We start from the raw sequence: 22,598 nt of genomic DNA on the forward strand, positions 1-22,598 counted from the left end.
GAAAGGCATATACTGCCATTTTTTTTTTTTTTTGGATTTTTCAAAGGTATTTGATAGGGTACCACATAATAAACTGATACTTAAGTTGCAGCACATGGGTTAGATGTCGGGTTAGTCAACTGGATTTAGGATTGGCAGTCCAATAGGTATCAGAGAGTTGGGTATGGTGGGGCAATATCAAGAGGGTAGAAGGTTACAAGCGGGGGTTCCACAGGGCTCAGTACTGGGAACTGTTCAACCTTTATATCAATGACATTGTCAGTGGATTGCAAGGGGATATTCAGTTGTTTGCAAATAATGTGAAGCTGGGAAGGATTATTAGTAATAGTGCGGATGGGGCAGCCCTTCACGAGGATTTGAATAAACTGGTCAGATGGACAAATAAATGGGGGTATCAGTTTAATGCAGCAAAATGTAAAGTTTTGAAGTTTTGGATACATCGATGGGAGGCTGCATATTCAATTGGAGGAGCTCTACTGGAGGAAGTAGGGGAAACAAGAGATCTAAGGGTGATGATCGATAGAAAACTGAAATTTAGGGAGCATATTGCAAAGGTGGTGAAGGTAACCCAGAGGATTGCTACAATAGTGAGAACACTGACATGCAGAGATAAAAGAGTTATCATTCCATTGTATAAGACTGATCAAATCACACTTAGACTATTGTTCTCAGATTTGGTCCCCAGGATTTGAAGGGAATAAATTAACTGTGGAGAGTCAGATAACAAAAATGGTTTCAGGACTGTGTTAGTTATGAGGATTGTCTGAAGAAATATGGACTGCAGAGTGTGGTGGATAGCAAAAGACGAGGGGATATGATCGAGCATTTTAAAGTGTTGAGAGACAGTTACAGAGTTGGCACTGGGGAGTTCTTTCACTTAGTGGAACAGTGGAAGGAGTGATAACAATGGGCCATCCCTGGAAGTTATGAAAGGAAGCTATGAGCAAGATGGTGAGGCGTGGTTTCTTTAAAATGCTCGATCATATCCCCTCGTCTTCTGCTATGCTATCCACCACACTCTGCAGTCCATATTTCTTCAGACAATCCTCATATGGACATGGCATTCTTCATGATGATTGGTCAGCATGGATTTGTAAAGGTAGGTCCTGTTTCAGTAATTTACTTGCATTGTATGATAAGGTGACGAGTGTGTTAGATAAGGGAGAATCATATACAGTGATATTCTTAGACTTTGCAAAAGCATTTGATAGATTACCACATATAAGTCAGTGTACAAGCTGCAGAGGATGGGAATAGACAGTATATTGGTTAGATGGATCAGAGATTGGCTCTCTGAATGATACCAGCAGGTTGTGTATGATGGAGCAGTGTCTCAAAAAAAGAAGGGTGACCAGTGGTGTACCCCAGGGTTATATTCTTGGGCCCCTGCTGTTTAATTTGTTTGTAAACGATATATCATATGGACTGACTGAGGATCCTCACGTATTATTATTATTATTATTATTATCATCAACATTTGACCTCCATGGAGTCAGAGACTCATTGGTACTCACTATTACATACAATGTTTATCCAACCTCTTCTTAAACTGATTCAATGTGTCCACATCCACAATACACTCAGGCAATGCATTCCACTCACCAACCATCCTCCATGCAAAGAACCTGCTTCTCACTCCTTTGCTCACACCCTCCTTATACAGTTTCCAGCAATGGCTTCTAGTTCTACTCCCCTCTGCTGATATATGATGCAAAGTTGGGAGGAATTATAAGTAGCCCTGCTGATGCTGAATCCCTTCAGGAAGATTTGAATAGAATTTTTACTTGGACAAAAGAGCGGGGTTATAATTTTAATATCAATAAGTGCAAGGTGTTGCATTTTTGGAGTGCAGAAATATAAGGCTGTGTACTATATCAGTGGTACCGTACTGCAGGAAGTGGATGAGATTAGAGATTTGGGAATGATGGTTGACAGTGGACTGAAGTTTAGAGGGAATATTGCTAGTGTTGCAAAGATTGCACATCGTAATGCTGCTATGTCTTTCCTCCTGCTTCTGTTCAATAGGCTCTGCAATTTGCATTCTCTCAATCTATCTGCATACTCCACATTGTAGAGACCAGAAACTTAGAAAATTGTCTCTGAATCATAATCCTTTTGAAAGCCATGCAATCAAATCTGTGCACAGTAATCCATATGCAGTCTGATCAAAGCCAATAAAATCATAACACCCTTACTTCTTATTTCTATATGTCAGTGTTTTCTGCATCATTGTCATAATCTGCTGAGTTGTCCTCACAATTTTTGCAATATGTCTTCAAAATTTCAAGTCCTTATTCACCATCACCCCTCAGATCTTTCATCTCCTCCACCTCCTCCAAGATATCCCCACCGATCCTATACTCTACATACCATCTTTGCTTCCCAAATTTTAAAACCTTTGTTATATTAAATTGACATCCACACTCACCCATTCATCCAGCCTATTCAAGTCCTCTTGCAAGTCTACAACATCTGCTCTACTTCTCATAACTCTCCCCAACTTTGCATCATGTGCAAGCAACTTTATATCAACATTTAAGTCCCTTGCAATGTTGTTGTTGAGTCTGTTGAAGAGCTTCTAGATATGACCATGGGCCTGTAGAACTACTATCTGTTGAACTTTGATAAAGTTCAGCTTTTCTATAGGGTTATTGTCAATTTTCTGTAGAGCAGCAGCAATCGCTGGACAAGTATAGATATGGGCAGATGTTAGTTCGATTCCTGGACACAGCTCTTGCATATTTCATAGCTTCTAGTACCATACAGGCTGAATTTTCATGCCTCTAAAATGTTCCATCCTCACTGTGGTAATGATTGTGGTTATTTCTCTATTTTCATTAATTTTGCTGATTTTATGCTTCTTCATGGTAGTTTGTTTTAACAATCTTATTTTTGTGACAGAATTAGCATCAGTAAGTGATAGTGGGCGTAATTTTTGAGTGAGTATCTTGCTTCTAGTCTGTCTGCTCTCTCATTGCCTTCAATATTGACATGGGCTGGTATCCATTGCAGTGTACAGTTCTTATTTTTCAAATTTAAAATTGTTAGATGTTCATGCATTTCTTGTGTGAGTTTTGTTTTTCCATTTTTTAATGCTTCAAGTGCAGATTTGAGTCACTTTAGATAGTTATTCCTTCTGTAATGCTTATTACCAAGTGACGTTTGAAGCTATTTTGCCAGCTGTGGATTTGATTTGCATTTCCTCGCCTCCAGGAAAAATTAATAAAACCCCTTTCTTTTAGGCTTATACGATGATCAGAATACATTTTGGAAAATTATGGAGAAAACTACATGTTTGAGTAAAACTTTAGTTTAATATAAACCAAAATCAACACGATGTTTCGATCTTCATATCAAGGTCATCTTCTGGAGCATATACAGAAAAACAAGCTGCACTACAATCTACATGGTTTGCTAAAGTTACTGACCAACCGTTACAACAGAGGTCAGGCCAATAATTATTGTAACGGTTGGTCAGTAACTTTAGCAAACTATGTAGATTGTACAGCTTGTTTCTCTGTATATATGCTCCAGAAGATGACCTTGATATGAAGGTTGAAATGTCGAGTGTTGATTTTGGTTTATATTAAACTAAAGTTTTACTCAAACAGTAGTTGTCTCCATAATTTTCCAAAATGTAATAAAACCCCTGCTCCTCCTTGGTTGAGTGCTTCATCAGATGATCCATCAGTGTAGGTAATAACATGGTTTAGATTATTTAAGTGATGTGTAGTGTCAAGTCCTTTTCTTTTATTTTCATGCTGTGAATCCTTTTTTTTTGAACATGGTTCTAGAAAAACCCAGAAACTTAGGTTTTTTCATCCCAAATACGGACAAATCAGTCTTCAGAACCCACGCAATTTACAGACAAAAATACTAGTGGTTGTGATGGTGGGCAATGGATGGCATTGATGCAGATGATAATAGTAGATGTTCGGTGTAGTTGATGGAGGGAGTGGTGGAGATGGAGAGTTGTAGAGTGGGCGTTCTCCCTCGATGAATCCTCGAACCTCTTGGAGGCGCCATGAAATAAATAAATAAATTAATTAATTAAACATCGTGTTTTTTGGTGGTATAGTGGAAAAGAATGGCTCTTTGCTTATTTCGATAGACAAGTGCTCTAAGTTGATCTGTTTTCTAATTTCATGATCATATTATAAAGTAGATGCCCTTTCCAATGTCATTTACATACAAATTTACATACAATGGTACAAAACAGACCACTGGGGAAACACTACTAGTGACTTTCCTCTTCTGCGATACTGCTTCCCCATACACAACTCCTGATATTGGAAGTTTTTTTTTTTTTACTCCTGATACTTATCACCCAATCCAATGCACTAATCTACCATCCAACCTCATCTGTTCCAATTTAATTACTAGCTTGTCATGTGGCAACTTACTGAAGGCCTTTGCAAAATTAAAATATACTTGTACTACCGTATATGATGCATATACATGGATAGTAAACCCATGGATGGTAAAGTGCAGGAAAAACCTTTTATAATAAGAATATGCAGAATTGGTTAAAATGAAACAAGAGATGAAATGGATGTGGAGTGAATTAAGACAATTTGAGATATGTATGGAAGAGTGAAAATGATGGAAATAAATGATGCTAGTATGAAAAGGGTAACGAAAGACCTGAGAGTGACATTGTATGGCGATTCAATTATTAGAGGTGTAGTAAACAAGGAGATGCACAAGGTTTGTTTTCCTAGAGGTAAAATTAATAGAATGATTGAGTCATTGGATATGAGGAGCAAGTAAGCAAAAGAGTTGGTAGCAGTAACAGGGACAAATGACTTGACTGGGAACAAGGAAAACATAAGATTGGATATCAGGAGGTAATAGGAAAGGCAGTTGGTAGGCAGATTGGGAATAATATATTAGCAGAAATGAGTTGGGAGAAAGGAATGCAGTTTGTTAATGTGTGGAATGAATTTGAAGGAGGAATTGAACTGTATAAGAGTGATGGAATGCATTTGATTGGTTTTGGTGTGAGTCATTTGGAGCGACTGCTGCTGGAAGGAAGAGTAATGAGTGTAGAGAATAAATCTCAGCAAGTAAGAAGCCATGCGAAAGAGAAGGAGAGTAAGGAAGGAGAGATTGAAGTGATGCTTATGAATGAAGATGAGATTGAGAACAAGTGTGCAAGACAAACAGGAAAATGGGAAGACTCAGGGGAACACAGCGTAAGAAAGGCTGATGCTCCAAGAAGATGTGAATGCATGTGTACATAAAAGAGAAGGGAATGACTTGACAGCTAAATTTATGTACACTTAATCGTACAAATACAACATTTATTTTACAAATGATATTCTATCTTTTTCAGTTTAGCTACTTGAATATAAATTCTACCCTACGGTTCTTCTTTATGAACTGGTTAATAACATCATCATAAAAAGTTGGCTGTAACTTAATTTTCCCAAGCAACATGCACACTTGTAAAGGCTGGCTGAAGCTCACTGGCTAGAACTACCTTGACTGCATATGGGCTTATGTTTAAGACGATGTGAAGGATGCAGATATGGTACAGCCATATCTGCTCCCCTGCAGCACTGTGATATGGAAATCACAGTGCTGCAGCAAGGACTTGGAAGCTCCTACAACCGAGCAAGCCAAGGTAACTTTGACTAGACAAGCAAGCATTGGCCTTCGATACACAACGCAAAGCTCAATTATTGCCGCGCAAGCTTAAGACGTCTTCTGTCTACAAAAATAGAAGCCTAAATGGAATGCATTTATTAACAAATAAATATTACTTCTTTCTCAATTAATGAGCTTGCGCAAGCAAGCATAGCAAGCATGGAGAATTCGCCATTGCTACTTATATGTACAAATCCAATATATATGCACAGTACAATTGAAGTACTGTATTGTGCCCAGTACTTCAATTGCACTGGGAACTGTATATTCTGATATACATGCAATGGAGGAAAAGTATGGAAGTAGTGCCTATACCTGCCACTCATTTTCAGTTAATAATTTCTCATGGTTTTCTGGAATTTTTATAATTCCTTTAAGCCATAATTTATTACAACTTAAATGAGTAACAAATATATAGAATATGATATTAAATACAAGACTTTTATATCTTATACATTTTTTATCTTTAAATTCATTAAATCAAGGGTATACTGTACTATGGGTTTAGAATAAACAAAGAGTGGCCTAATTATATAATTTTCTAAGATTTGAATGCTTTTGTGCATGAGGTGTTGAAATAGTAATATTTGACAGGAAAAGAGAATTCCAATTATGGCAAGAAGCTCTCTCTCTTGGGGATTAGTCCAAAGGAACTGTCTCCAAGATGGCATCTTGCATAAATTTTTAGTTTTGTCTTGTCAGCATTGGCAGTTTACAGACTTTGCTGATTTTCAAAAATAAAATAAAATAAAATAAATAATGTATAGTGAATCATTATCCCTCAAAGTGACCAATATATCATCTACATATGCTAATATTTTATTTTGAGAGGATTATTATTCCTCACACAGCATATGAATTGTCAACTTCCTGTAAAAAAAAGGTTCTTCTTGAACCAACATTTTAAAGTGCGAGGTACTTAGAGAATAGCACTGCTTGGCTCTTTTTTAGGATTTTGATTGGGTCTGAAACCCATTGTTAGGCAGTAGGTAGTCCGATTGGCATAGATTTATTTGATGATATATATAGCAGCCTTTTGCCTATCCTCATTTGAGTGACTATCCATCTCCGTTCTACTCAATTTCAACAGTGATTTATCATGCATTTTACAAATCAGTAAAATTCAGATAAATCATAGTATAAGCATTCTCCTCCGTTTACAATCCATCCTGCTCGCCTGAAAGATTTCCATTGTCATCAATCTCAGTATGTATTCTGCTGCTAACCATCCTCTCTGATACCTTCACCACTATACTTGATATATATATATACAATGGCCCATAGTTTGACAATACTGAGTTTCATTATTATTTATGCAGTGACACTATATTTCCTTCTTTCCACTCTTCTGGGATTGATCTTGTTGCCAGATTTGATTGAAAAACTAAGTCAAGGTACTACCAGCACTTTTACACATTCCTGTACTATATATAGTGATATCCCATCCAGTCCCACATCCTTATTAACATCAAGGTAACTTAATATTTTAAACACTTCCCATTCTTGAACCTATACTCCTTCCTACTGCTATTTAACATGATTCTTAATTCCTCTAAATGAAATACACTAACAAAATACTCATTGAACATTTCCACTATACCTCAGCCAATCTCTTTTCATATACAGTTTCTCTTTCCTCACCACACTCATCACCTTCCTAGCCTCACCTTATACACCACATGCTGCTAAGGGGTACGATGTTCTTTATATCTCCATCATAATGTCCTCTTTCTCAGAAGTTTATGCATAAATTCATGATTCATCCATTTTACTTCTACTTTATTTACCCTCCAATTCTTAGAAACACAATCTGACATTTCCATATGTGGCTGATTCCTGACCAAGTCCCAGGCACTGTTCTTTCTCCCATTTGACTGATTAAGTCACTGAAAATCATCATTCGGTTTCCTTAATTTATCACAGTCCCCTATTCTGTAATCCCACACATTTTTTTGTCCTGTGAAGGTTATACCTTTCTAGCTACTCCTCATGCAAAAACCACATGATTGCACTTCTTAATTGCCATGGTGACCTCCTCTAATATCACTGTATGCCATCATATTATTAAGTATTACACTCAAGTCGCACATGTTGCTTCTAGTATATGCTGCATAAGATATTATTATTATTATTATTCCGGACACCTCCAAGGAGTCCGAAGGAGTCTGAATATATAAATTATATATTCAGTTTAATCTTTTATCCAAGTGTAAGCAAACAAAGTTTGCACCTGAAGTATCTTCAGGACTGGGACAACTTGTGGCAAAGGTGGACTAAGTTCTCATCGCTTTCCTTAGTATCCTATAATGCAAAGCACATCTCCTTGTGGACATGTATAATGCTATGTGTTATGGGAAGGATCACAACCCAGACCAGTTTCGACCTTTATTGAGGTCTCTTCAGTGGGAGCCAGACCCAGAAGTGATACCAAGGTTGAAGCAATGCAGAACTCATATTTCCATATGCCAGCTGCCAGAAGGTGTCACACCTTATTATTAAATTACTCTGGATTAGAGAAAGATGTTGGAAGTTTTTTCCCCTTGATTAGACTATAAATTATATATTTAGTTTAATCCTTTATCCAAGTGTAAGCAAACTTTGTTTGCTTACACTTCTGCATTGCTTCAACCTTGGTATCAAGGTTGAAGCAATGTTTCTGTTTATGTTTACTTAGCAAACATAAACAGAAACATCTTCCTACTCAGTTTCCAGGAGTGTACAAGATTTTGTGTGATTGTGGAAAGCATTACTATGGGCAGACTGCCAAATCCATCCTTCTACGTTTGGGTGAACACCGTAGAGATATCTCCTATAACAGGACTAGAGCTAGTGCTCTCTCTAGCCACGTTCTCTTTTCAGCTAACTCAGACGAAGGCCGCAAATACATTGTAAACTGAACTCAAACTTCTAACATCCATGTGTGCTACGATGAACTTGAAAGAAAGATTGTCGAATCCAGGGAAATTTCTCTAGATTCCTCTCATATCAACAACAGCTTGAGTTACAATCTCTGTGATGCTCACGTTGCTTCTGTTCAGTACTGGCGCACTCGCGACAGCGCGTAGTATACGTTTATTTGGAACTCATACACTCACATTTGTTTTTCAAACACGCTACTGTTTTTTTATACTTGTTCTGTTATTACAATTTTAAGTCTCTGTAATTTTTTTGTATATTTCTTTGATTTTGATCCCTGAGGATGTTGATCTATTCAATGAAACTAGTAAACTAGTAGTATCTTTTTAAATATATCTTGTCATCTTTTTATCTCTCGGTAACAGTCATTAAAGCTTTATCATATATATATATATATATATATATATATGTGTGTGTGTGTGTGTGTGTATGTATATACACTATAACAAAGTGAAGAAACTTCCAATGACAATGAGATGATTACTTTGGTAGTGGCCAGCCATATCAGGGCTTCTGTGAGGAAGGGATATGTGTGGAACTATAAAGCTGATGATTACGATAAGCTCAGGAGATAGCATGCAGCTATATCATGAAATAAGAATTGGATGGAAAGGAGTTCAATGGTCTGTTCAGAACTTGTCTGGCAGAGGCAACATCTGAATGCATTTTCATGGTCAGGAGGTCAAATAAGGTAGGTGTGAAATGGATGAATGAAGATGTGAAACATGCAGTTTGAAAGAAGGAATTATGGAGGCAGCACAAGATGAGTGGCAATAGTCAGTTGTGTGAAGAGTACAAAGAGAAAGTAAGAAAGGTAACTCGATTAGTAAGGTTACAAAAGTGTAACATGAGCAGCATTTAGCTTATGAAACTAAGAGAAACAAATCTTAGAGAGTTTTTTCAATATATGGCAGTAGAAGAAAGAATGATACTGGTTGGAGAATATGATAGAATGATAACCACTAAGGCAGTGTTTCTCAACCTTGTTTCATGTGTGCCCCATTTTTTTAATATTATTTTTTGCAGTGCCCCCCCCCCTCCCCCGCTTGCAATTCTTGTGTTGAGACACTGACAAAACCCATAAAAATTAGCAAAACAAAAAAAAACTAGGAATTAATTAAAAATTTTTAATATTCATACAAATTTAAATATGTCGTAAAATCTTTCTAAAATTCTATAGATCTGGCATCACTGCATGGACCATTGAATCGTATCTGTCTTTCAAAAACATTCACGAGTTCATCACGGGAAGTCTCGAATGTTCTGGAAATGTAGAAAGGTTCCTGCGAGTATAAATAAGGCTTGAAATGGCAACACAGCAATAACACTGACAGTGACCAACAGTGAGAAGTCGATGGTCGGCATTATTTTACTCCTATTCGCAACGACTGTGATACACAGTATAAAAACAATCTTTTCTAGTGTAGAAAAATGGATAAATTTTTAATTGGATGGAAGCAGGCATCTGATGACTGTGGAGCATATGTCAACAAATTCAGGTTCACAGAATATCACTCTAAAAGTAAAATCAAGAAAGTATGCAGCAAAATATTTAGATTTCGGTTTTACAAAGACTGAAGTTTCGTTTTCGTTTTACAGACCACTGTGTGTTATTTGTATGAAAATTTGTGGCTGATAGCATGAAACCAAATAAGCTTAATACATATGGAAACACTTCATAAGAAGTATGTTAACAAACCTCAAGAGGTCTTTGCTGCCAAACTGAAATGTTTTGAAAAGCAAAAAAAAAAAAATCTAGCATTAAAAAAACTTTGTCTGTAAATGAAAAAGCTTTATTAGCTTCTTACAAAGTTGCATATAAAATAGCTAGATGTAAAAAGCCTCACACTACCAGAGAAGACCTAATTCTGCCAGCTGCATTTGATGTTGTGGAAACTATGCTTGGAGAAAGTTTTACTCAACAACTACAGTGCACATACCTCTATGAAATGATACTGGTTTTTTGCTTGGCGAATTGGTGATATATGTGAAGATATGCATCAACAATGTGGTGGGTCAAGCGCTACGAACGTGTTTTGAAGAGCTCCTGATTCAGATAAGTTTTACTAGGAATAATTAAGTATATATGCGTAACTGTTTAAGTAAGAGTGTAAACGTTGTACGCTACCGATATTATTATTATTATTAGTGTGGGGTTTTTTTTTCTTGCTTAAACTAAATATGAAAACGTTAATATTAGACCTAGTAACCTGCAGAGAAAAAAAAAAAAAAATGGCGGCGGCATTATCATTCCAGGATTTTAATTTGGATTTCAGTCGGTTCGTTAAGTGTGAGGTCTGTTATATGTATTCCTTCGACTACATAAATGATTTGTGGATGTTTAGTGCGGATGGAAGAAGGGTGTGAGCGAAATGTGACCTGAACGAGGAATTGATGAATGCGAATATGAAGTTGATGACAGAAAGTGCTAGTACTGATTGTGTCGCGAGTGCACGTTTGAAAGAGGATGGCGAGAAAGACAGGCGAAAAAATGTTAAAAAATCAGGAAAAAAGAAAAAGAGCGATTTGAGAACCGTAACGGATGTTAAAAGGGACGAAAGTGAGGCGGAAAGAAACGAAATTGAGAGAACGAATGAAAGTAGAAATGGCGTGGTGCAGAAATCGCAAGTAAAAAAAATCGAAAGAATGAATGATAGTGAAAAAAGAATGACTGGTGGCGAAAGTTGGACGCATGTTGGAACGAAAGTACTGAACCAAAGAAAGATGAATGACAGTAAAAGTGAGAAGAATTATAGCGAAAGTTGGACACATGTTAGTCCGAAAGTACGGAAACAAAGAAAGATATGTGAGAGTGAAAGTGAGAAGAATGATAGTGAAAGTTGAACGTATGTTGGACCGAAAGTACGGAAACAAAGAAGGATGAATGAGAGGGAAAGTGAGAAGAGTGGGTCGAGAGTTAGAAAGTTAGAAAGATTTAATGATAGTGTGAATGTGTCGCGAGGTTCAGAATTGAATTGGATTGGATGAAGCAAGAAATGAAATGGATGCGGAATGAAGTTAAGAGAATTCAGGTCAAAACTATTAAAATAAATCATGATGGCATGAAAGAGATAACAAAAGATGAGCGAGTGGCATTGTATGGCGACTCCATTATTAAAGGTGTGCTAGACGATAAAATGAACAAGGTATGTTTTCCAGGTGGTAAAATGAGTAGAGTGATTGAGGCATTGAATATGAGGTGGGAACGAGCAAAAGAGTTAATTGTATTAATTGGTACGAATGATTTGAGAAAGAACAAAGAGCATGTCAAAATGAATGTCAGGAGATTGCTTGGAAAGATAAAGGAGAATAGAGTGACAGGAAGGGTGGTCAGTGTGTTGCCTAGGTATGATTGTGGTGAAATGAGGCGGAGAGCAAGGATTATGAATGATATTCTGGCTGAAATGTGTGAGGAGATGGGAGTACAGTTTGTTAATGTGTGGAATGAGTTTGAGGGACGAAGTGAGCTGTATGGGAGCGATGGACTGCATTTGAGTGGTTATGGTGTGAGTCGTTTGGAGAAACTGCTGCTGGAAGGTAGAGAAGTGAATAGAGAGAATGAATCAGATCGAGAGGGGAGTGATGTGGAAGAGCAGGAGAGTAAGACAGGAGAGATTGAAGGAGTGGAAATGAATGTGGAAGTGAATGGTATGAGTATAGAAAATGAGAGAATGGGTGTGAAAGAGGAGCAGGGAAACGGCGAGGCTCAGGGTGGACAGGGATACACAGTGTGAGAAAGGTGGATGCTCCAAGAGGAGGTGAGAGAATGTGTAGGCAGGAAAGTAATGGGATGATCAGGGATCAAAAGGAAACAGATGGAATTGCAAAGGGTTCTAAAATGAAGAAGCAGAAAGGGAAATGGCCCCAGTCCAGCATGGAGAGATCACATCGAGTGAGTGGTATCACTGGAAATAGCTGTAGATCCAGAAATGAGTTGTTGTGTTTGTATACCAATGCTAGAAGTATAAGAAACAAGGCGGATGAAATGGTTGCACTAATTGCGTCTGTGCACCCAGAGATTGTCGGAATAAGCGAGACATGGTTAGATGAGGATGACATCCTGACAGGAATAGAGATGGAAAGGTATGATGTGTTTCGTGAGGATAGAAGGGGTAAAAAGGGAGGGGGAGTGCTATTGATGATAGAGAAAGAGTTATGTCCATACAAGGTAGAGATGCAAGAGGGAAATGGGGCCAGTGGTTTTAAGGCAGTATGGTGTGAGATAGAGGTGAATAGAATCAAATACTTGGTGGGATGTTGTTATAGACCTGGTAATGTGGATGGTGGTGATAGTGAAATGTATAGTCAAATAAGCCAAGCAAATAAGAAAAGGGTGATCATTATGGGTGATTTTAATTATGGCAATATAGACTGGAATGATGAGATAGCAACTGGAAGTAAAGAAAATTAGTTTCTTGAGTTTTTGAGGGATAACTACCTCAGACAGTATGTAACAGAGGGCACACAAGGATTAAGGGTCTTGGATTTGGTCATCTCATCGGAGGATGTAATTATCAATGAGGTATCAAATCATCCACCAATTGGTGAAAGTGACCATGAGGTGATTACTTGGGTGGTTCCCAACAGTGCAAGGACCCCTGTGAAAAAAGGGTATATGTAGAACTACAAGGGGGGGTGATTATGAAGAGCTCAGGAGACAGCTTGCAGGTGTAGCATGGAATGAGGAGTTATCTGGAAAAGAGATCAATGCAGCTTGGGGGATTTCCAAAAAATATTTAGTGGATGAAATATCTAAATGTATACCACGGGTGAGAAGGTTAAATAAGTTAGGTGTGAGATGGATGAATAAAGAGATTAAGCATGCAATACAGAGAAAAAGGGCATTGTGGAGGCAGCATAAGAGAAGTGGAAGTAACCAATTTCATGAGTTCTACAAAGACCAGGCAAGGAGAGTGACTTGGTTGGTGAGAGTAGCTAAAAAGAGGTATGAACAGCAGTTAGCTAATGAAGCTAAAAAGAATCCTAGGGAGTTCTTTCGATATGCAGCCAGCAAAGGAAAGAATGATTATGGAAGGATGACATTGATTGGAGGAAATGGTATAAAGACAGTTGTTGCAGAATGTGTGGTGGAGATACTTAATGAGCAGTTCATAAAGATCTTTCAATCTTGTGAATGTGACTTCATGGAGAGATTAAGAGCAGTTGATGATGGGGAGGAGAGACTGACAGTAAGTGAGAAAGAGGTATTTGGGGAGTTGAGTAAACTAGATGTAATTAAGGCTGTGGGACTTGATAATATATCACCGCGTATTCTGAAGGAATGTGCCAGAGAGTTGACACCTGCCTTGACATATTTTTTTAATACGAGTCTTGCACTTGGTCAAGTCCCTAAAGAGTGGAAGGAGGGCAAGATTGTGCCACTTCATAAAGGAGGTGATCGAACTCAAGCATCAAACTATAGGCCTATCTGTGTGTCAGGTGTTGTGGTTAAGTTGTTGGAGAAGCTTGTGAGAACTAGGATCCAGAGTTGGGTTGACAACAATGGTATAATCTTTGATGGACAGCATGGATTTGCTAAAGGGAGGTCGTGTTTTAGTAATCTACTTACTTATTACAATAAAGTGACTGCTTCCTTGGACAGAGGAGAAGGATACACAGTAATATACTTGGATTTTGCAAAAGCTTTTGATAGAGTACCTCATGATAAGTTGACAGTCAAACTAGAGCAGATGGGGTTGGATATTAGATTAGTGCATTGGATTGGAGACTGGCAATCTGATAGGTATCAACAAGTTGTGTATGGGGGTGCAATATCCAGGAAAAGGAAAGTCACTAGTGGAGTGCCTCAGGGATCTGTTTTAGGGCCATTACTATTTAACTTGTATATTAATGATATTGGCGAAGATTTGGATGGAGATATTCAGTTGTTTGCAGATGATGCAAAGTTGGGACGAACCATAAAGAGTAGTGAAGATGTTGTGGCCTTGCAAGAAGAATTGAATAAATTGAGTGATTGGGCACAGAAATGGGGATGTGAGTTCAATGTTGCAAAATGTAAGGTTTTAAAATTTGGAAAACAAAGATGGGATGCAGAATTTATGCTTGGTGAGAATATATTGTTGGAAGTAGAGGAAATAAGAGATCTGGGAGTGATAGTGGATAAGGATCTAAAATTTAGGGGACACATCGCCAGAATTTTGAAGACAACACAAAGACTTCTGGGAATGATGAGGAAGACACTGACGTGTAGAAGTAGGGAGATTCTTGTTCCATTGTATAAGGCCTTGATTAGGCCACACATGGACTATTGTGCTCAGATTTGGTCACCTGGTTTTCAGAAGGATGAAGAGATGTTGGAGAGGATCCAGAAGCGACTCTCTAAGGTTGTTTCTGACCTCTGGAATGTTGAGTATGAGGAAAGATTAAGAAGATGCAATTTGCAGAGTTTGATGGACAGGAGGAAGAGGGGAGATATGATAGAGACCTACAAGTTGGTAAGGGGTTGTTATAGGATCAATGGTGGAGAAGTTCTACAGAGAATAGTGGGAGATCAGGGGAGAACCAGAGGTCATCCCTGGAAACTGTATAAAGAGGGTGTGAGTAGGGGAGTGAGAGGCAGGTTTTTTCGTGCAGAGTTGTGAATGATTGGAATGCCTTGCCTGAGAGTGTGGTGTCTGCAAGGAGTTTGAATGTGTTTAAGACCCGGTATGATGAGATGTGTGTGAGATGAAAGGACCTCCTAGATGAGTCTTTGACTCCACGAGGTCTTGTTTTAATAATAATAATAATAATAATAATAACAACTTTTGTCAAAACTTTGTGACCAATTATTCTCAATTCAGCTTAATGAGGCAGTAACTCTTCAACTTTGTTTACAAAAAAGTTGAAGAGTTACTGTTTTGTAAACCAATAGAAAGAAGAGCCACAGCACCTGAATTGTTCAAAATACTGGACGATTTTATATGAAAGGCAAACATACAATGGAAAAATTGTGTTGGCATTTGCACTGATGGTGCTCGAGTTATATCTGGAAGGTTTAAAAGTTTACAAGCCCTTGTGAGGGAAAAATCCCCACAATGTATTTGGACACATTGTATGATTCATAGAGAAGCTCTTGCTGCAAAGGAAATGAGTCCTGGTATATACATTGTGTTAACAACAATTATAACCATGATGAATTATATAAAAATCAGACCCTTAAAATCAAGACTGTTTTCTGAACTTTGCAAAGACATGGCTGGAGTAGAACACTCAGCATTACTATTTTACTGCAAGACAAGATGGATCACAGGTAAAATGTTTATAATGTGTTTATGAATTAAGAGATGCAATAGCAATCTTCTTGGAAGAGGAAAATCATGAAGAAGCAGAGAAGTTTAGAGACCACTTGCTTGTGATGAAATTGAGCTACTTGGTGGACATATTCGATAAACTAAATATATTAAACCTGCAACTCCTCCAAGGAAAAAATACACATATCTTAGAGATGAGTAACAAAGTTAATGCTTTTTGTAAAAAACTAGGGTTATTATTATTATTATTATTATTCGACACCTCCGGGGAGTCCAAAGACTCATCGAGGGAGAGCACCTCTCTCGATGTGGGAGTTATGGAACAAAAAGGTAAAGCAACAAAAATTAGAAATGTTTGCAAATGTGGATGAATTTATCAACACCTACAAGGCAGAAGAGCAAGACATCAAAGTTTTATTTGCAACCATTGAAAATCATTTAACAATGTTGATGAAGAATTTTAGAAACTATTTTATAACCGACAACAACATAATGGCAATGTATGAGTGGGTTAGAAAACCATTTCAAATTACCCCTTAAAGGCTTTTCAATTGAAGAAGAGGAGCAATTTATAGACTTCATGTCAAGCGGCAAAATCTAAAGACAATGTGCATCTAAATCACTGTTTGAATTTTGAGCCGGTTTTGATGATGAATTTTTTGCACTAAAGCCAAGAGCTTTTCATGCACTTTTGCCATTTCCAACATCTTATCTTGGTGAAATCGGGTTTTCTGTAGTGGCTGCTTTAAAAACAAAATACAGATCTCATCTATTTCCAATATATCACCATCATACGAAAAGCTTTGTTCCACAACACAGGCCCAAGGAAGCCATTAATTTTTAGATTCATTGTTATTGTTTAGTTTTAAATAGTTGCTCGTTATATTTTGCAATACTGATATGTTCCTGTAAGCATAATTAGTTTATTCAATACAGTGGATTTTATCATTTTATTTTCAGAGTGTATTTTATGGTTTTGTTTTTTATAATGTGTTTGTGTCAATAAATAGTTTCATAAAATCCTTTTGTTTCAATAAAATAGTTTTTCAGTTATTCCTTTGATTTCCACTTTCTTTGCACCCCCCCCCCCCAAAGGGGCGCATGCCCCATAGGCTGATAATCACTGCACTAAGGATTTTATATTAAATTTAATATAAAATCCTTAATTTAATATTAAGGATTTTATAATAAAATAACATCGTGCAGAACTTGTGAGGGAGGCGGAGCCACAGATGGTGAGTGAGCAGGAGGTATAATGAAGAAATGAGTAAACTTGATGTGGCTAAAGCTATAGGACTTGAGTATGTCTTAAAGGAATGCAGGGAGTTAACAACAGCTTTATTATTATTATTATTATTCAGGCCTCCATGGAGTCAAAAGACTCACCGTGGGAGATCCTTCCTAAGAAACACAAAGTCTATCAAGACTCATCGAGGGGAGGGCTCTCTAAGAAACACAAAGTCTATCATACCACCCCTTGAACTCATTGACTCTTCTCACCACTCCATCAGGCAATGCATTCCATGGTTCAACCACCCTCCATGCAAAGAAACCACTCCTCACCCTCTTGCTCACAGTTTCCCTTCGTAACTTCCAGGGATGGCCTCCTGTCATCACTCCTTTCCACTGTTCAACCAAGTGAAAGAACTCCCCAGTGTCAACCCTGTAACCACCTCTCAACAGTTTAAAAGTCTCAATCATATCACCTCTCATATCCCTGTTCTTGCCATCAAGCCTACTACGGACACAGACAGGAAGAACTGTGGACATCCGCCTCAGTGAACACAAAAAATATATCCAACATTTTCCCTATGGCAAGTCGGGTCTGGAAGACCATACTTTGGATCCAATTGATACCTGTACACAGGATCAATTGGAAAGAAACAAAAGTAATGCACAGAAGCTTCTACAAGTCAGAGAGGTTGTTCTTGGAATCAACAGAAGCCTTAAACATGCTCCAAATCTTAACAATTATGGCTGTATAATTCTACCAAAGATTTGGGAGACAGTCATCCTAAGACCAAATTAATATTTATTACTTTTATTTTATTTTATTTATTTTTTATTTTATTTTATTTTTTTTTCAAACTTTCTAAGAGTATCATTTGGACTACTATTTCAAAACTTTGAACTTTTTTTTTTTTAACCTAGATGGCACCATATTAGGACTTGTGTTGCAAGCTGCAATTACTTATACTAGCCCCACTGTTACACCGGATTGTGGTTGTCTTACATTTGTAACAAACTTTGTGTTGTGTGCTCTGAAGATGCTGGATATAATACCAGCAAAATGTTAGCTTTTAAGTTCATAAATAGTTATTTTCTTATCCATCTGTGTTCATATCATACCGTGAAATATATTACAACATATCACCTCTCCTTCTTCTATCCACCAAACTCTGCAGTCCACATTCCATCAGCCGATCCTCATAACTATCATTGTACAGTCATGAAACGATCTTTGTTATTCGCCTTTATACCCTTTCCACAGTTAATTTATCACCTTCAAATCCTGGGGACCAAATCTCAGAACAATGGTCCAAGTGTGGTCTGATCAGGGTCTTATACAATGGAATGATAACTGTTTTATCTCTGCAAGTCAGTGTCCTTCTCATTATTGCAGCAATCCTCTGTGTTACCTTCACCACCTTTGCAATATGCCCCCTAAACTTCAGGTTTCTATCAACCATCAATACCAGATCTCTTGTCTCCCCTACTTCCTCCACTATAACTCCTCCCATAGAGTATGTAGTGTCCCATCGATGTTTCCCAAACCTCAAGACCTTACATTTTGCTGCATTAAACTGAGACTCCCATTCGTTTGACCATCTATCTAGCTTATTCAAATCCTCTTGTAGGACTGCCGCATCTGCACTATTACTAGTAATCCTTCCCAGCTTTGCATCATCTGCAAACAACTGAACATCCCCCTGCAATCCACTGACAATCTCATTGGTATAAAGGTTAAACAATATAGGTCCCAGTACCGAGCCCTGTGGGACCCCACTTGTAACCCTCTGCTTTCCTGAAACTGCTCCACCATACACAACTCTCTGATACCTATCGGACAGCCTATCCTGAATCCAGTTGACCAATCTCACATCCAGACCCATGTGCTGCAACTTAAATATCAGCTTATCGTGTGGCACCCTGTCAAATGACTTCGCTAAGTCTAAGAAAAAGGCAGTATATGCCTTTCCCTCACTTAATGCTCTTGTAACTTTATCATAAAAGGCTAGCATATTGCTAAAACAAGAGCGCCCCTTCACAGATAACATTACCCTCATCTGCCCAATGCTGTACACGGTCCTTCACTACTTTCTCCAAGATCTTACTAACTACTGATGACACACAAACTGGCCTATAATTAGACACTTTCAATCTGCTACCACCCTTATGCAATGGCACTATCTCACCTTCCTTCCATTCCATGGGCGCCTTTCCTGCAGCCAGACTTTCATTGAAAAGCCAGGTCAAAGGCATTGTCAGTTCCCTAGCACATTCTCTCAAAACTCATGGTGAAATACCATCCAGTCCCACAGCTTTACTGACTTCCAGAGTACTCAGTATTTGAAACATACTCTCCTCCTCCTGTACCTCTAAACCTCGAACCTGTCCTATCCCTCTAGCATTAAAACTGACTCCTCCAGGATGAAATACTCCAATAAAGTGGTCATTGAACAATTCTACTATGTCCTCTGCATCAGTCACTCTATTCCCATTTTTATTCCACAATATCATTCTTCCGCAGTCATTTCTCCTCCTACTGGCCACATAGCTAAAAAATTCCCTAGGATTTTCTTTGAATCTTAGGGCTAATCTCCTCTCATATTCCAGTTTCATCTTCCTTACCATACTAGTCACTCTTCTGGCCTGTGTCTTATAGTCTTCATCTCTTCACCTGTCTCCTTATATCTCTTCCACAGCCTCTTTTTCGCACGCAATTCCTGTTTAATATTCTTTGTCATCCACTTTACTCCAAATTGGTCCTCTTGTTCACTCATGGTATACAACTTACCATTGCTGCTAACAAATATTCTTTCATAATTTCTCACGCACTAATGATATCCCAGCCTTCCAATTCCTCCCTCCATGAAACTTCCCCAAGTTGACGTCTTAGACTATTATAATCTCCTGCCTTATAATTCCACATATGTTCCCGTCTCTTTGATACTCCAGCATGTCTATTCATTTTCCAAGTCAAAACCATATGGTCACTCTCTCCAACTGGTAGGAGAGATGTCATCTCAGTTATTATCAACTCCTCTGATGCTATAACCAAATCCAAAACTCTTGAATCTCTTGTTCCCCCTATTACATGTTGCCTAAGACATTTGTCCCTCAAGAATTCTAGAAATTCCATTCCCTTATTGCTATATGTATCTTCCTCTCCCCAGTTTATACTACTGTAGTTAAAATCACCCATAACAATCATTCTTCTTGCACTTGCCAAACTTAACTGTCTAAACATTTCCTGGTCCCCACCCTCTGTGCTCCCAGGTTTATAGCAACATCCCACTAAATATCCCGTCGTGCCCCCCTCTACCTCACACCATATGATTTCAAAATCATTAGTGTCACTGCTTTCCAAAGTCTCCACTCTTAAAGGACATAGGTTGTCACTTATCACAAGCAGTACTCCACCACCATGCTTTCCCTTCCTATCGTGCCGAAAAATGCTGTACCCAGCGACTTCTATTCCTGTTATTATATCCTCTTCTGTCAACCTCGTCTCAGTGATTCCAATAATTTTTGGCCAGGCTGATGCTATCTCCGCCACCAATTCCTGTCCCTTTTCTTTAACATGAATCTCAGATATGCCCTCTTTCCAAAGGAGTGGAAAGAGGACAAAATAGTTCTGCTTCATAAAGAGAGTGAAGAATAAGGCTTCAACTTATAGACCAATTTGTTTATCTGCAATTGTGTTTGTCTGTTAGAGAAGCTAGTGAAGACTAGGATTCAGAATAGAAATGATACAAAGGATGGGTTTTCTAAACAAAAAATGTGTTTCAGAAATATACTTACTTATTATAACAAGGACAAATGCACTGACTAAGGGGAATGCATGCAGTCATATATTTGGATTCTGTGAAATCATTTGATAGATTGCAAAAATAGAGAAGCTTTCAATTAAAATGGAACAGATGGAGTTGAATAGTAGATTACTGTACTGGATTGGAGATTGGCAGTCTGACAGGTATCAGCAAGTTGTATGGGGGAGCAATATCCCAGAAGAAGAAAGTCACTGCAAGTGTGTGTCAAGAGTCTGTTTTGGGGCCATTGCTGTTTAAAATAAATTTAGTTTAAACCTTTATCCAAGCGTGAGCAAACAAAGTTTGCGCCTGAAAATATCTTCAGGACTGAAGTAAGGTAGTACAACACTGGGCAACTTGCAGCAAAGGTGGATCAAGCTCTCAACTCCTGGTCTTGTATCTCCCATAATGCACAGCACATCTCCTTGCAGACATGTATACTGCTGGCAATTAAGGGGGGGGTACTACTCATACCTGTTTCAACCTTTATTGAGATCTTGTCAGTGGGAGCCAGGCCCAGAGTGGAAATACTAAGGCAGAAGCAATAGGAAAGGTCATCCTTACGTATAGGAGTTGCGAAAAGGTGTGCCACCTTATTATTAAATTACTCTGGATTTAGAAAAAGATGTTTAAAGTTTATTTTTCCTTTGGTTAGACTATAATAAATTTAGTTTAATCCTTTATCCAAGTGTGAGCAAACAAAGTTTGCTCCTGAAAAAATCGTCAGGACTGAGGTAAGGTAGTACAATACCGGGCAATCAACCGTTGCTATTTAATTTCTATTTAAAATATTGGGAAGGGCTTGAATAGTGATATATGGTTGTTTGCATATGGTGCAAAGCTGGGAAGAACTACAGGGAGTAGAATAGATGTTGCATCCTTGCAAGTGGACTTGAATTAACTTTGTGAATGGGGTTACCAGTTCAATATAGCAAAGCGTAAGATTTTAAAATTCTGGAAGCAAAGATGGGATTCAGAGTATAAGGTCCGTGGGGATATCTTGGAAGAAGTGGAGAAGATAAGAGATCTGGGAGTAATGGTAGATAAGGACCTGAAATTTTGGGAACATTTTTGCTAAATTTTAAGGGCAGTGGAGAAGATTATGCAAGTGATGCAGATTACAATGACATGCAGAAGTAAGGATGTTATGATTCTATTATATAAGGCTTTGATCAGACTATATATGGATTACTATGTATAGATTTAGTCACCTGGTTTTCAAAAGGATGAAGAAATGTTGGAGAGGGCTCACAGATGATTTGCTAAGGTGGTTTCTTGTCTGTCGAATGTTGACTATGAAGAAAGATTGAGGGAATGAGAATTGCAGAGTCTAGTGGATAGAAGGAGGAGGGGGAACATGATCAAGATATATATAAGTTGGTAATGACTTATTACTAGATTGATATGGATTAGATATTTCATAGAATGAGTGAAGGCAGCAGGAGATTAAGAGGACATCCCTGGAAACTGTATAAGGAGGGTGTAAGCAATAGGGTGAGGAGCAGCCTTTTTTTTTTGCATAGAGAGTGGTGGGTGAAATTCATTACCTGAAAGTGTAGTTGGTGTGGAGACAGTGAATGCATTCAAGTCATGGTATGATGAGCTGTGAGCTATATGTGTGTGTGATGGAGGACTTCCTACAATGAGTCATTTACCTCCATAGAGGTCTGATAATAATAATAATAAAAAGCTATCATAACCGATTATTATTATTTTATTAAAAATTATTTTATTATTTTATTATAAT

At 38.0% G+C, this 22,598-nt stretch overlaps 1 protein-coding gene across 1 annotated transcript in view; it reads right to left on the minus strand.

Moving 5' to 3' along the window:
- Window positions 1-22,598, minus strand: part of LOC150105109 (dynein regulatory complex subunit 7-like) — a 204,884-nt gene that overhangs the window by 181,357 nt on the left and 929 nt on the right. The window lies entirely within an intron of this gene.

This window comes from Typopeltis vanoorti, chromosome 7 (assembly GCF_054136105.1).
Source record: "Typopeltis vanoorti isolate ZY-2024b chromosome 7, IOZ_Tvanoo_1.0, whole genome shotgun sequence".
NCBI classification, from domain to species: domain Eukaryota; kingdom Metazoa; phylum Arthropoda; class Arachnida; order Uropygi; family Thelyphonidae; genus Typopeltis; species Typopeltis vanoorti.